At 44.3% G+C, this 6,035-nt stretch overlaps 1 pseudogene; it reads left to right on the top strand.

Annotated features, from left to right (window-relative positions):
* The first annotated feature begins 1,377 nt into the window (after positions 1–1,377).
* Positions 1,378–4,514, top strand: LOC110296389 (eukaryotic translation initiation factor 1 pseudogene; annotated as a pseudogene).
* The last annotated feature ends 1,521 nt before the right edge of the window (positions 4,515–6,035 follow it).

Here is a 6,035-nt window from a genome sequence, read left to right as displayed (position 1 = left end):
AATGGCAGAACAATTTAATATGAATTCTCAGCCTCCCATACCACATTTAACTTTATATTTTAAAAATTGTGTGACTTATTGATTATGTGTGTGTGTATCCAGTATTTTATGTATATTCTTAAAATTCTTTACAGTAACTCTGTGATGTATCTAACACTCTCATTTATATAGACCAAGATCTAGTCTGTATAATATCTAAAGCTGGCAAAGTGATTGCCTAGAAAGCACAATGTCCTAACTTTGGTCCACCAGAACACAGGTTGAAATGGCCAGGGCATAATTGCTTAGTTGTGACAGCCTATTGCCAGGGAGAGAAAGACAGACAAATATTTCCCATGCCTATGGGGGAGATTATGCCCCCACACACAATAGAAGTAGATAGCACTTGAGAAAAGACAGCTGAGTCTGTCTTACGGCCTCCAAATGTACATGCATGCATACATGTGCAAGTGTGTGCAACTAAATGCAACTGCACATACGCACATCAACATTAAAGGGCTTTATATGAATAAGCTAGGTGTTTTAGGTTTCAGAGTTTAAGTTAGTTACATTTATTGCAGGGTCCTCAGAGGTGCCAACCATATCCTAGGATATTTAGAGCTTAAACTGAATGCCTAGGGGAAAGCTGCATTTACCTAAAAGCATTACTCTGTAGTAGTAGACTGGCAGAAATAACAAGGGGGAAGTTATAGGAAATTAACACCTGGAGGATCCCTTTTTTTTTTTTGAGAAAAGATTTGAGCCTGTAGCTCTTGATGATCTGACCCTTTGTAGCACATGTTACCCCAAGTTCATGAGAATTCTCCTGCCTCAGCCTCCCAAATACTGAGGCTACAGGGATGAGCTACCTGGCTTTGGGAGGTATTTTGAGAAGTATTGTATCCATATCTTTAGACAGCTGTCCACTCAGCAATGCTCTGTAGGGGGAACACAGGGTACTAGAGAACACACAGGACACAGACGAGATCTGGGACCCAGCCAGGCTCCTATCACTTTCTATCAGTGGGCATGTTTTATGAGCAATTTAACCACACGTGAGCTTCGTTTCCTTATTTGTAAAATAGAAATGCTGGCTCTGCCTGTCTTGCAGGAGGTCTAAATAGTGAGGACAACAGAAACCATTTATGATTACTGTTGATCATCTGGGAGGTGGGACCCAGAGCTAAAAGGAAGAGGCCAGTGTACTTCTCTATGCAACGTCCTGGGGGTTGGAGGGGAGAAGAGTGAGGAGTGGGCTTTAGAGGTAGATGTCAGTACCTCTACAGGTAGAGGTAACTGTCAGTTATAGTTCCTGTGGTTATGGCAAAAGCAACTTAAGAAAGGAGTGGCTTATTTTGATTTACGGTTCCGGGGAACAGGTATCATCCTGGCAGGAGCATGAGGCAGCTGGTCAAGCTGCAACTCCAGTCACAGAACAAGAGGTAGGGCAACCCATGGGCTGGCATCGCCCATGTCTATGGTTGATCTCTCTGCAGGTCAATGTTTCTGGAGGTACCCAAATATGTCAACGACCCATTCAGAAGTATGTTTCCATGGTGAGTCTAACTTTCATCCGCTGACAATCCAAACCAACTATCTAATAGGGAGTCAATTAGCTTCACTTGGAGTGTGCTAGCTGGTCAGGACAGGCTGGCGCTGGCTAAGACTTTGAAGGATCCCTGGACAAGAAGCAGGGAAGTGATGCCCAGTGGGGTGAGGAAGAACATTGAGATACAGGCACCTCTCACACAGGAAAACACACTCAGGAAACAAGACAGGAAGGATTAATCTATGCATTGTAACCGACGCCCAAGGATTTCTATTTGTTCTGTAAGAGCGGCTTTCCATCTTAAAGGCAATTTGCACACAGGACCTTCTTTGTAGTTCAGCTGATGAAGCCATGCTCTCGAGGCAATGACCACACGTTCATATGATTTTTAAATGAACCATCAGTTCTAGAAATGGTAATCTGAAATTGGTAAGGCTTTCTTCTGACTTATTGGGGGTTCTCCTTGGGACTCAGACCAAATAGTCACCAGAGACAAGGCGCCTGATGCATCTGTGTGGAGTGGAGGCAGAGAGGAGGTACAAGCTAAGGTGAATGGCTTGGGTGACTTGGCAAGGTCACACATGTTAAGGGAGTGGCAAGCACACACCCTTGCCTGCTCTAAGTCTCTTCCATCGGTACCTGGCTGATGAGAATCATTGTAGTGTCTTATATGTTCTTTCTTTCTTGCTGGGTCTAACTGGTCTGCCATGTCTCTTGCTGAGGCTGCAATTTGATGAAAACATGGGTTCAGGAAGTACCTCTGCCCCACGTTCTGTGGCCAAAACTAATCCCTGTTTTTGGATTTGGATTCTGTCCTTGGCAAATATATATATGTAGATATAGATATATAGATATACATATACATATAATCTTTGATTTTATGATTTGGCTAGTGAATAATGGATGGCTCACATAATAATGCTAATCTCAGGTTTTTCTTGAATAAGTCTGTCATTTTTTGATCCAAATCAATGTAAAAGAAAAACCAAATAAGAAGTGGCACATGTAATGAGGTGATACGAATGTCAGGGAGGGCAGCCATATGTCCCCCGTGTCACACCATGACATCCTCTGGGAAATCCTCATATAATAACACATATGCTCCCTTTAAGGTATTAGGCTTGGCTCTGTTTTTTTCTTCCCCTTAAAATTTGTACTGGCTGGTTTTGTGTCAGTTTGACACAAGCTGGAGTTATCACAGAGAAAGGAGCTTCAGTTGAGGAAGTGCCTCCATGAGATACAGCTGTAAGGCATTTTCTCAATTAGTGATCCAGAGGGGAGGGCCCATTGTGGGTGGTGCCATCCCTGGGCTGGTAGTCCTGGGTTCTATAAGAAAGCAGGCTGAGCAAGCCAGGGGAAGCAAGCCAGTAAAGAACATCCCTCCATGGCCTCTGCATCAGCTCCTGCTTCCTGACCTGCTTGAGTTCCAGTCCTGACTTCCTTCAGTGATGAACAGCAATGTGGAAGGTGTAAGCTGAATAAACCCTTTCCTCCCCAACTGCTTCTTGGTCATGATGTTTGTGCAGGAATAGAAACCCTAAGACAAAACTCTTACTGCATTCGAAGGTGTCTCTTTTATGAAGTTTATCACATATTGTTTCCATTTATAATATTTGGGACACATCTAATAGACAGTATTTTGGTTGGGAGAATGAGATATATTTTATAAATTTCTGTTTCTACATTTTTTTTTTTAAATTTCAAACACCAGAAATGTTCACTTAAGCACTTTTGGATATAAAAAAGAACTGCTACTTTGTTAAATGGTCATATGATCAAATTGCCTTCTAAATATTTATGTTAATATGCATGGGCCCAGGTTACTCTCAATCTCATTTAGAGAAGCTCCAGTTTGCTGTGGCCAATGGAGATATGCATAAGTGGTCCCAGTGTGGAGGATAAGAGTCTCTGGCGTAATCTGGACACCTATATCAATACCACCCCCACAAAACAAAACTCTACACCCAGCAAGCTCAGAGAGTATCTTGGGAGAGGAAGTGGGAAGAATCTAAGAGCCAGAGGATACAGAGGAGTGCTGCGTGACATGCTGTCTTGTGGACATGGCATGGGAGGTATACTCATGAGCTCACAGCAGCTGTGGTTTCTGTCACAAGGCCTACAGAATATTAAGCCAGCCCCAAATCCCAGCATAGATCTGGTAGATGATCTCCAGGCTAACCCCTTACTGAGGAGCCATTGGAAGTTGATAGTTTGAGTTGGCAGTTAATAGAATGGGAATCACTCTTTTTTTTGGAAGATGTGGCCCCTGGCAGGATTCTCATGTTCCAGGGGATGGCTCCATATCATGCACATGTGGGCAGCAGATTTAGTGGCTTTTCAAAGCAAAACAACAACAACAACAACAACAAACAACAACAACAACAACAACAACAACAACAACAGCAACAAAAACCCAGGGAACGGGGAGATATGAGTGACAGTCCTCTGAGTCTCCTTAGGGCATTCAGCTATGCCTTCTTGCAAATGATTATCCCAGCCCCAGTCACTGAGCCTCTGCTTGAGGACTCAGCTGCCTCCCCCTTGAGCCCCCTTGCTTCCTGTGGCTCAGTCCCTCCTGCCCACCTTCGCCCACAGCCGCCTTCCGCAGGCCGTTTCCACCGAGGTAAAGGAATCATCGTATCGTAGGTCCGCTCTCCAGAACCTCCACTCTTCCGACCCCGTTGCTGATGCAAGTAAAGGTGGTGACCCACTTCCTGCTGGCACCGAGGATTATATCCATGTAAGAATTCAACCGAGAAACGGCAGGAAGACCCTTACCGCTGTCCAAGGGATCGCTGATGATTACGATAAAAAGAAACTCCTGAAGGTGTTTAAGAAGAAATTTGCCTGCAATGGTACTGTAATTGAGCATCCAGAATATGGAGAAGTAATTCAGCTACAGGGTGACCAGCACAAGAGCATATGCCAGCTCCTGATAGAGACTGGACTGGCTGAGGACGATCAGCTGAAGGGTCATGGGGTTTAAGAGCTTGTGGCTCTCTGAAGCTTAAGTGAGGATTTCCTTGCAGTGAGTAGAATTTCCCTTCTGTCCCTTATCACAAGTTTAAAAACCTCACAGCTTGTATAAGGTGATCACTTGGGGTCCACTTTTAACTTGGACTAGTGTAACTCCTTCATGCAACAAACTGAAAAGAGACAAACACACACACACACACACACACACACACACACACACACATCCCATATATATCCCATATATATCTCATATATATCCCAGATATATCCCAGATGGGCTTGTTGATGGTTTACACCACATCTTTTCCATAGAAGAGTTAAGTAGGGTACAATGTATTTTCCTTAGTATCCATCTGCTCCCTACCACCTAGCAGTTCTGCACATGGCTTTTGGAACTGCTAAAGTATATAGAAACATGGAAAGTTAAGAGTAAGAGACCCAGTTAGGTAGTTACAGGGAAGCCCTTATCTATGCTGAGTGCGGCTTCTTGGGTATGGCTGGTTGAGGAAGGAGTGCCCACATTTTCTAATTTCTTTGCCTATGCTCTCTATAAGGAACGAACTTGTTGACTCTTCAGAGCCAACTTCGGTGGAATCATGTCTGAGTTGGTCTTTGGAACTTGAGGAGAATGGGTAAGCATTCTTTATACCCCTACACAGAAATTTTAGCAAGAAGAAGAAGGGGAGAGTGAAAGACAGAAGTAGGAGGCAGATGTAATCATATTTCATTGTACGTTTGTGCAAAATTCCCAAGAATATAGCAATTCTGATTAGTGAATGAAAGAGTAGGGCCATAACATCTCCACCAGTTCTCTCTTCTCTCTGCTCTAGCACCCCAGTTTCCCTCTTCATTAGTTATATCCATTCACATGCAAGCATTCTCTAGCCTACTCTACCCATACCCAAAAGAGATAGGGTGTCCTCTTGACCTGCCATCTTTCTCTAGTCAGAGTCTCCTGTTGCCCATGATACAAACCTCAGAATTGTTGTCCCTGGTTCCAGTACAACCCACACTCCCTTCAGGCTTTTGTGTACACTTCTTTACTTAAGTGCCTCAGTGAAACACACTCAGAACTATACCGTGTAAGTTCAATGTCATTCCTAGTCTTCCTCTGTCCTTCTCAGGGCAGCATTTGACAGGGTCAGTCACTGTCCTTGTTCAGTTTGGCTTTCTGAGTGCCACACACCTCGTTTTCTGGTGTACTGGCTGCTTTGCTGGAGATTGTTCTGCGCCACCCCCTACCCCCCAACCCTTGCTGGTTCACTCTCATATGTCTTTAAACTCTAGAGTAATCCACAGCACATCGCTCAAGCCTTCTCTATGATGTCCTTTTCCACTTGTTAAGTAACAGCTTCCAGCCTCATGGTCCGTGTGCAAGAAACCACTTGACTCTAAGTGTGACCCGAGCTTTGCTCAGTCCAGCTGCCTGGCCATCACCATTCCATCTCCGGTGTTGTGAGGCATCTCAGACTCTGGCCTCAGCTCTTGTTATCCCTTCCCACTTGCTTCCCCTCTATCCCTTCCAGTCTGA

The sequence above is a fragment of the Mus caroli genome, unplaced genomic scaffold (genome assembly GCF_978045245.1).
Source record: "Mus caroli unplaced genomic scaffold, Mus_caroli_1 scaffold_1, whole genome shotgun sequence".
Classification (NCBI taxonomy): Eukaryota; Metazoa; Chordata; class Mammalia; order Rodentia; family Muridae; genus Mus; species Mus caroli.
The sequence above is the reverse complement of the archived record's forward strand: the minus strand, read 5'-3'. Positions and strand labels throughout refer to the sequence as shown.